The 9,738-nt window shown below is 48.7% G+C and overlaps 1 protein-coding gene across 3 annotated transcripts in view; it reads left to right on the top strand.

Moving 5' to 3' along the window:
• Positions 1-801: 801 nt before the first annotated feature.
• rbfox3b (RNA binding fox-1 homolog 3b) overlaps positions 802-9,738 on the top strand; it is a 300,077-nt gene continuing 291,140 nt past the window's right edge. The window contains exon 1 of one of the 3 annotated variants that reach the window (XM_087809403.1): positions 802-920. The gene's annotated coding sequence lies outside the window, so the exon portion shown is untranslated. The remainder of the gene's footprint in view (positions 921-9,738) is intronic. The other 2 variants (XM_087809402.1, XM_087809400.1) reach the window with 2 other exon arrangements.

Below are 9,738 nucleotides of genomic sequence, written 5' to 3'. Positions count from 1 at the left end.
CATGACACCGACTCGAGGTCAGGGGGGTCGTGTTAACTTGTGAAGTATGTGGATGTGTCGGGGATCTGTCCGTCCTTCAGAAAGTTGTCACCTGGATTGACAGACGAGTCTGAGTCTCGTGTGGTCGAACAGAAGAGTCGAGCGTTGGCAAAAAGTCCAGGATGGCTCAGAGAACAGGAGAAATAACAGTGATAGTAACAAGGAGCAAATTGGCAGAAGCAGCTTAAGTGGCATTGGTGTGGATGGCGGTGAAAACAGACCCTCCATCAGCCCAGGAACGAGGGAAGGACATGAAAGAAAAAAAAACAGAAAACAGTGCCAGCAGCTTCTATAATTACCTCCATGCCTCTGGGATTGCTTTCATTCAACTGAAGCTGTACATCGGCGGGCGAGGTAAAGCGAGGGGGTGGGTGTACCGGGAGGGGCGTGGGCGGACGGGAGATCCGTCAGTACCCTCCCTCCTTCGGCGGGCGGTGAGGGGCGATAGCTCCCCTGTAGTGGCTGGCGTCAGTTTGAGCAGCAGCCGGAGAGAGATAAGGAGGTAGGTGGACGGCACATCAAGACCTGTCAGATCTGATCGCGCACCCAAGTGTAACCCTTGGGTGAGTAAGCGAGAGCGTGTTCTCCCCTCAAAACAACACTCCCCCCTCCTTCTCACGCCCTTCACAACAATAACACACATTCCTCCAGGAATCCTTCATTTCTTTATTTGGTGCGTGCTTTCGGATGCCCTGCTCACTCCTCCTCCTCCGCCTCCTCCTCGTCCTGCTCTCCTCCTCCTCCTCCTCCTCCTCCTCCTCCTCGCCTCTCTCTTTGCTGCTCTCACAGCCTAGTTTTCTTCTTCTATCTTGCGTGCAGGTTGTATCCGACAGAGCGATTCCCGGCGATCCTCGAGCAGCCGTCTTGGAAACAACGCCGCGGTGAGTGTGTTTCCCGTTTCTCCTCGTCCTGCCGTTCTCTCCTGCTCGTCCTCCTCGGGAATGTTCATTGGAATCGGAGGATTCTAGCGGAGGCTGCCGCGAGGCTTCTTTTTTTTTGGTTGGTGGTGGTGGTGCTCCTCGCTCCTGCGAGGGATGGAGGGGGCGGGTCCTGGCGTGGAGAGTAGATAGTTGCGTACGATAAGCGGGTCGTTGTTGACAAGTGGCTCGTCCTGCCGGGAAAAAAATCCTGCCGCTTAACTTCCGTCCGTCAGCTTTTTCCCAAAAGTCTGTCATTCCGACGCGCTCGCCTCAGACTTGCCGAGCAAACATTCTTTTAATGAGTGTCATCTTCGGCGCCGGAGACGTCATCTCGCGCCGTAACGAGTACACAGCCGTGGATACGTCCGTGGAGGTCAAGAAGCTGGTGTCCATATTCCTGTGCCGCCCTTTGATCAGATGCTTAGTCCGCCCACGGCATACGTGTGTGTTCAGCATACCAGTGGGTGTTGTGTGTGTGTGTGTGTGTGTGTGTGTGTGTGGGCTGAGATGGATAGGCCCAGTGCCCTCTCTGCAACACCACGGCTAATGGGCACGCGGGTCAGCAGGGTGGACATGCTTCTGACTGTGCGGAGCTTCGCCGCGACCTGAATAGAAAACTTGATTCCAGGAAAAGGCAGACGGGCGAGATGTGGAAATGTAAGAAAGTAGGGGAAAAAAGCGGCAGAAGGGAAAGGACGACGTGGTTTTTTTAACCTCGAACCGTGCGAGGAGTCGATGCTTTTTCTGTCGCCTTGAGAACTTCGACCACGAACCACCTGCGCTCCCCTGGAGTCCAATATGAATCTGGCTCCTTTAAACTTTTCTAGTTTTGAAAACTTTGCCATGACGTTCAACTGGGGGGGAGACCTTGGGGCAAACCCAGAACAAGTTCAAGAGACTTTGCTTGGAAAAAGATTTCAGGGAGCAGATGTTTGGGCCTCTTTGCTCCGGCTGCTGTCCCTGCGACGACAAATGCTTTGATGAAAGTTTACCCTGAACGTGACCCTCGTGAAACTATGTTTGCTTCTGACTTCTTCTAATGACCGATGTGTCTCATATTGTTGCTTACTTTTGTCTTTTTGTTTGGTAGAATATAGTTGTTTACGTGTGTGCTGTTGTCACTTTAGCAACTAGCTAGCTAGCTAGCACTAGCACTCTTTATCTGTAGCACTTAAACATTTATATAAAGGTTAAAGTAAACTTTCTCTAAATGTAAATTGTTAATAATTTATGTTTATAAGCTTAAGTGTTTGACTTGGTGAGGTTTTTCTTCGCTTAATAAGCAATTTTAGCGTTTAGCTAACGTACCTGTTAGCGGTAGCGCCGGCTGACCTCCGGTGGCATTCTTGAAACGCCGATCGTCGGCTCTTCCGCCGACATAATCGACGACAATTCCCCCAATTACCGAAGATTAGGTTTCCCTCCACCAATCTGAAGCCTAATCCTCCTCTGTTTGCTCAGCTCAGTCTGTCGAGGACTCACCTGCAAGAAGAGATGTTCGGTTTGACGATTAAAAAAAAAATAATTACTCAGCAGAGCTAATTGACGCGGCGTCGCACTGGTGTGTAATTAGCTGTGTAACAGGTTGGGGGGGAAGTTGAGACGCTGGCGCTGCTCGTGTTAGCGCTTTATTTATCTCTGGCTGCTCAGTTTGTGGACCGAACCAAGAGGCTTTTGTCTCAGCGGCCGGCGCTGGATCCAGAAGACTATTTTTAGAATCCCTCCGCTTCATCGTCGTTCGACGCTCGCCGCGAACCGTGTCGAGGATCCGCGGCGCCGGCGACGCCTCTCACCCACGCACGCCGGGCCGAGGAGACCCACGAGCCGGAGACCCCCCCAGTGACCCCACTTGAACGAGTCCGACACGTCGATAACTGGACTCGGAACGTTGAACTTTTCCTCGTCTGGAGATTCAACAGCGACGACTCCAGCTTGACTTCTCAAGAGTCGGAATGTTGTCAACGATTTTGCAACTAATGATACTTTTGATATTATTTTTAATTCAATTGTCAACTTTATATTCACCTTAAATCTATTAACAATAATAATTTAGTACAATAAATGTTTCTTCTGGGATTATTTGATCCAGATTTTTTGTTTTATTTCTAGTGATAAAAGGCTTTAATCTTTTTTTTAATCTAATAATATGACGTCCCCTTACAACTGCGCCAATATCTACGGTGGCCCCGCCGGAAATCTAACCAGCAACCTCAGCACCGAGCTGTACTTAAGGCACAAATCAATCTTTTAAACAGCAGGCGACAATAAAAACGCGTGTTAAATAACAACGAGTTCATCAGTTTCACCATCTCCAGCGATGACATATCAAGTGTTACATAAACACACATTACCGACTATAACATACCGGGATCAGTGCCAGGAGGGCACTCCCAGCATGCATTGCAGCACAGTTGATATCCTGATTAGTGTCTCGGCTTCTATTTAAAGCTTCCTTTCGGTAGTTTATTAACTCGTTCTAACGAGTTTAGGGACAAAAATCGATCGCGATGAAGACGGTTTCTCACACTTTGAGCGCATGATAGCGACGTTGTTGTCGAGCGGCCATCTTTGGTGTCGCGGCAATTAACGCGGTCCTGCCTAAAAATCTTGTAATACTCAACTCCGTATGAATCTGTTTCCTTAAACAGCACTTTTGTGAACTTAATTCAAACGTAATCATGATACTGAAATTCTCCGTCGCTACGCTAACGTGCGCTCACACACTTGATGTTGCGGAGGAGCTGGTGTTAGCTTCTCTGTTCTTGGAGTCTACTCTGTTCCGGCAATAAACCAGGATGAGCCCGGCGGTCCTGGTGACAACTCTCGCCCACGCACTCGTGATCTACGATCCCAAACGCCCCCCAAGAAACCCCCCTGTCACCGCGGCGTCTCTCACCGCCCACGACAACACGCCCCCCGGTTGTGATAGCGCACATATGCCGCCGCCGCGCTCGCGTTAGCTTGTCCCAAGTTTTTACGGCTCCTCGCTCATCGCCGGACGCTCGCGAGGATACAAATCACATTTCACCAGAGGGTCGCCGGTGTGACAGTGATGGACGCCCCGCCAGCTTCCTGCCACCTCACGGACACGAGTCCTGGGATGGTGGAATCAATTCGTCGCAGCGGCCGTCGGCGCTCGTATTGGTTTCGTGATATGATCTTTCGGTGTCCGTTTTTAGCGGTCAGCGCAAAGGCAGCAACAAGGGCAGCAGAACCTGACCTTTTATTTCTGGTAAACGATCTCGTCCCCTGGGGGGGGATCGTGGTCAAAACCTGACCTAGTCAAAGATGTTTATTTTTATATTTCTTGGATCAACACATTTGTTACCACGCACGTCTTGATGGAGTTCCCGAACGGCGGCGGCGGCGGCGGCGTCGGCGAGCTCATCCACGAGAATTAATCACCGTAATTATTCAGCGCCTGACAGCGAGCTGGGTTACCAGTAAAGCGACTGGGCGGGGGGCCGGGGGGGCGGAAGTTGAGTCAATAGGTGAACTTGACTCCAGCTGTTGGCGGATATATATCTGGACAGGAAGTAAAAAAGACGTGTCAGCAGTTCACCGGCGTTTGACTTTGAGAGGCCGTTAAAGACGTGGTCGTCCATGACGTCTTCCGTGGTCGGGACCCTCTCTCTCTGGAGGTCGCGAGGTCGCGAGGTCGCTCTTTCCGCGACCCGTGACTTTGGATTCAGTTCATATGTTTGAGCGACGAGTCGTTTCAGGGATTGTGTTGGTTTCACGCATTTGTTGTCACGTATTTTACTGTTTCGTTGTGACGAAGTTGTTTTATTTTGAAAAGCCACAGCAGGATAAGTGTGAACTCCATCTTCCCGCCAAAACCTATGAGTGATATATGTTGCGAATTAACTTAAATAATCCACTGTTGACATTTAAAACCTTTATTTTAAGACCACAATGTTAAAAAAAAATGTTTATCTTTTACTTATTTTATTAATAATTCATCCAAACAAACAAAAATAAATTATTCAAAAACATTCATGAAAATATATTACAATAAAAAAATGTAATTACTAACCAAAATGTATATGAATATAATAAACATCTTAAGTTAAATCGCAATGATTTACTTTAGAAAGTCAGACGTCATCCTCTCCGCCGCCAGAATCCGTGCAGGTTCACCTCGGCCGTCGTTTGGGGGCGTGGCCTCTCAGAATCCCGGACCAGTCTCGGGGGGGCGCCGCCGTCACTCAGACTCTGTCAGCAGACGGTTAGTCAGCACCGAGTCAGAACTGTGGCCCCCGGCCGAGTCACTCGCCACTGACCGCTGCGCCGCTGGGCCGCCGCGGCGAGCGCTCCGGCTCCCCCGCCTGCCAATCACAGCTTAGCAAAGACTTGACCTCTGCCCCCGTCCTTCGTCCCAGCGAACCCCTGAGCTCCTCAACAGGTGCTCCGTCTCCGGTTAAATATAGCCTCTCAGACTCCTGGACGTCTCTCGGTCGACGTCGACACGAAGACGCTATTTTGTCCCGAAGCTACGACGGTGGAACCAGAGTGGATTCCCTGGTATTCTTAACAAAAATTACACAGAAAAGTAACTATAATATGAAAATATATATATATATATTTATATACCGGTTAATATATAATTAAGCCAGTAATACATATCAAAGGAAGGTTCAATTTAATCATTTTTATACTTCTGATCCTCATAACTACAGTTCTAAGACAGACATGGGGTCCGAACTTGGCCCTTTTGACTTTTGCCCTCATGTGATCAAAGATCTTGTTGGAGCCATTTTTATTGTCTTTATTTTATTATATTATTTATGACTAGTTATATAAGTAGTATAGTGGATTCCCTGGTATTCCTTAACAAAAATTACACAGAAAAGTAACTATAATATGAAAATATATATATATATATTTATATACCGGTTAATATATAATTAAGCCAGTAATACATATCAAAGAAAGGTTAAATTTAATCATTTTTATACTTCTGATCCTCATAACTACAGTTCTAAGACAGACATGGGGTCCGAACTTGGCCCTTTTGACTTTTGCCCTCATGTGGTCAAAGATCTTGTTGGAGCCATTTTTATTGTCTTTATTTTATTATATTATTTATGACTAGTTATATAAGTAGTATAGTGGATTCCCTGGTATTCCACGGCGCCGCTCGCCCCGCCTGCCGCTCGCCCTCTGACGCATCGCTTGATCCGGTCCAGGATGTCAAAGAGCTGACGATCGCTAATCATTGGCTCTCGTAAAAAGCGGCGATTAGCGCCGCGGCGCCCGTGATTTACATTAGCGCCCGCCGCTTAATGTCATGTTTCCTTAGCGCCCCGCCGTCTGAGCCGCCACCTCCGCTCTACCACGTGTCATTATGTCTTCACTTCCCCTTTCGCGCTCCCGCCACGAGGACCGGCCCGTGGCGAGGTCACTCCGGGGCGCCTTTTTTATCGCCCCTCGTCCCGACCAGAAGGTCGATTTCAGTTTTTTTTTTTTTAAAGAGCTAGAGTTTCCAGGAGGAACCAGGAGTCCGCTGTAATCGGGATCCAGTTTAAATGTCAGAAAAAAAAGGTGGATCGTGGCGGCGAGTTTACTTTGTACCAGTGGTTTACGGCGCCGGGTCACGCCCAGGTATCTCGAGCAGAACCCGCTCACATACCTCCTCCTCAACATCTCATTGTTCTCCGAGCGAAGCCGTCGGCCTTGACTCCTCCGGAACCTCTCCGTCCCAGGGCATGCTGGGTAATGGAATCAAGAACAGCTGTTTGCGAGGCGGAGGAGGCGCGAACTCCCTCCGTGCCGGGACCGTGTGGCCCGAGGTCCAAATGTCATTTTTCCTCCTTAAACAAAACATAATCCCTCGTCCTCGCAGGCGTCGTTGGCCTTAAACGTCCCCTTCATGTCCCGCCGTTTAATAAACGACCCCCGGAGGACGGGGACGGGGGTCCCGGGCTGACGGCGCTGAAATATAGACTGATAACGCTTCCCCTCGCGGCCCCCCGACAGGCTGACCGTCGGAGGTGTGACGCCGGACGGTAACGAGGGGTCTCGGGGGGATCCGGGGAGTCAACGAGGAGATGAAGGAGTGAAGCGGCGGGAACAGCAGGAGACTTTCTAATCCGGCGTGGACCGGAAGATCTGAGACCGGTTCAGAGACGAGAAGTGATTTTAAATGCCTTTGTGCGAAGGAAGTGGGTCACGAGTGACTCATCGGGGGAACCGGCGTCATGGTGGCATCACCTGACCGCCGGCGTGCTAACGGCTAACGGCTGCGAGCGCTGGCGTCAGTCCATCATTTTCACAAACGTATTCCTTGAGAGTCGTGGTGTGGTCCCAGCTACTCGGGGTGAGAGGCCGGGTCATCAAGTCATCACAAACGGACACTTTTAGTCACCGGTTGACAAATATTTGTATAGTATTTATATAATTTTATAGTAAGTATTTAAAAACATTTCTATTAATTCAATTTTTAATCCATTTTATTTTCACAATAATTACAGTACAACGTAATATGTTTTATATTCTCTGAATTCATTTAAGAGAACAACAAGTACAAGTACAATATATATATATATATATATATATATATATATATATATATATATATATATTATGGAATAGTATTTAATATACTGGTTTATATATAATTATACCAGTAATATGTATCAAAAAAAGGTTAAATTTAATCATTTTAATACTTCTAACCCTCATAACTTAAGTTCTAAGACAGACATGGGGTCCGAACTTGGCCCTTTTGACTTTCGCCCTCATGAGGTCAAATATCATGTTGTAACCATTTTTATTTTTTATTTTATTATATTATTTATGACTGGTCATATTACAAGTATTTGTTACAAGTCCTTCTACTAACTACACTTTACTTTACTTTACTTTACACTTAGTTTGTTTTAGGAATTTTGTCTCCAGTTGTATCTTTATTTATTGTTCCTCAAACAAGTGAAGGTGCTTTTGTAGGAGATTTATCTCGTTATATAAAATCCAATAACGTAATAATTTAGGCATGTCTAGCTTGATGGGCCCTCATGACACCGCTGTATGAAATGTGGCCCCTGAGGAGACCACTGGTCGGCATGTTTGTGTTAGCATGCTAGCTCGTGGTCATGCGATCGTCGCTCCACGCCTCCTCCTCCTCGCCGCCGCCGTGTCGTGCAGCGAGCAGGCGTGGGCGGCCCCTCGGGGGGTGCGACGGAGAGGATCAGCGGCGCCCCCTGTGTGGCCCCCCGGCCCCCCTCCTGCAGATGTGGAGAAACTGTCACTTATTGTTGGATCGGCTCGTTCCGTCATTTAATTACTGGCCGCGGACTTGAGCAATTAAAACCCGAGCGGCTCGTTTGTTAATTATATCCGACCTCGCGTTTTTTTTTTTGTTGCCGCTCGCCGTAATCGTTCCTGACGTCGCGCCGCCGCCGTCGCGGCTGGTTAGCGTCCGCGACACGTTCAGACGCCGACGTGGGCGTCGAGCGAGTGACGTGAATAAAAGTTCTGGAAAGATGGTCGTGAATGAATAGAATCAATGGAAGCTACATTTATGCTAACAAGCTAAGAAATAAACTAGCCTAGCCTGTTTCGCTAAATAGGCTAAAGCTAGCAGATCGAATTAGCAATTCATACTTTTTGAAGTTAGCTGGAAAGCTAGCAAGATGCTATTTTTTGATAAAAGTTCTTGTTTAATATATATATATATATATATATATATATATATATATATATATATATATATATATATATATATATATATATATATATATATATATATATTAAACAATCCACACCCATTTAACTCAACTTAAAAAAATAGTAGTTGTTTTACTTTCTTTTTTAAATTTATTTATGTTGATAAAATACTTCTAAACTTTAACGATTCATGGGACGATCTGTTCATCTCAGACACACAGAACATCCACACACACCCTCTCTCTCACCCTCACCCTCTCTCTCACCCTCTCTCTCACCCTCACCCTCACCCTCACCCTCCCTCTCACCCTCTCTCTCACCCTCACCCTCCCTCACCCTCCCTCTCACCCTCACCCTCTCTCTCACCCTCACCCTCTCCCTCACCCTCTCTCTCACCCTCACCCTCACCCTCACCCTCTCTCTCACCCTCTCTCTCACCCTCACCCTCCCTCACCCTCCCTCTCACCCTCACCCTCTCCCTCACCCTCTCTCTCACCCTCTCTCTCACCCTCACCCTCCCTCACCCTCCCTCTCACCCTCACCCTCTCCCTCACCCTCTCTCTCACCCTCTCTCTCACCCTCACCCTCCCTCACCCTCCCTCTCACCCTCCCTCTCACCCTCACCCTCTCCCTCACCCTCTCTCTCACCCTCTCTCTCCCTCACCCTCACCCTCACCCTCACCCTCACCCTCACCCTCTCTCTCACCCTCACCCTCACCCTCACCCTCTCTCTCAGCCTCACCCTCACCCTCACCCTCACCCTCACCCTCTCCCTCACCCTCTCTCTCACCCTCTCTCTCACCCTCTCTCTCACCCTCTCCCTCACCCTCTCTCTCACCCTCTCTCTCACCCTCACCCTCCCTCACCCTCCCTCTCACCCTCACCCTCTCCCTCACCCTCTCTCTCACCCTCTCTCTCACCCTCACCCTCCCTCACCCTCCCTCTCACCCTCTCTCTCACCCTCTCCCTCCCTCACCCTCACCCTCTCTCTCACCCTCTCTCTCACCCTCACCCTCTCTCTCACCCTCTCTCTCACCCTCACCCTCACCCTCCCTCTCTCCCTCTCCCTCCCTCTCCCTCTCCCTCACCCTCATCCTCACCCTCAACCTCA

The sequence above is a fragment of the Callionymus lyra genome, chromosome 15, assembly GCF_982586985.1.
Source record: "Callionymus lyra chromosome 15, fCalLyr1.hap1.1, whole genome shotgun sequence".
Classification (NCBI taxonomy): domain Eukaryota; kingdom Metazoa; phylum Chordata; class Actinopteri; order Syngnathiformes; family Callionymidae; genus Callionymus; species Callionymus lyra.
This window is presented reverse-complemented; position numbering and strand designations above follow the sequence as displayed.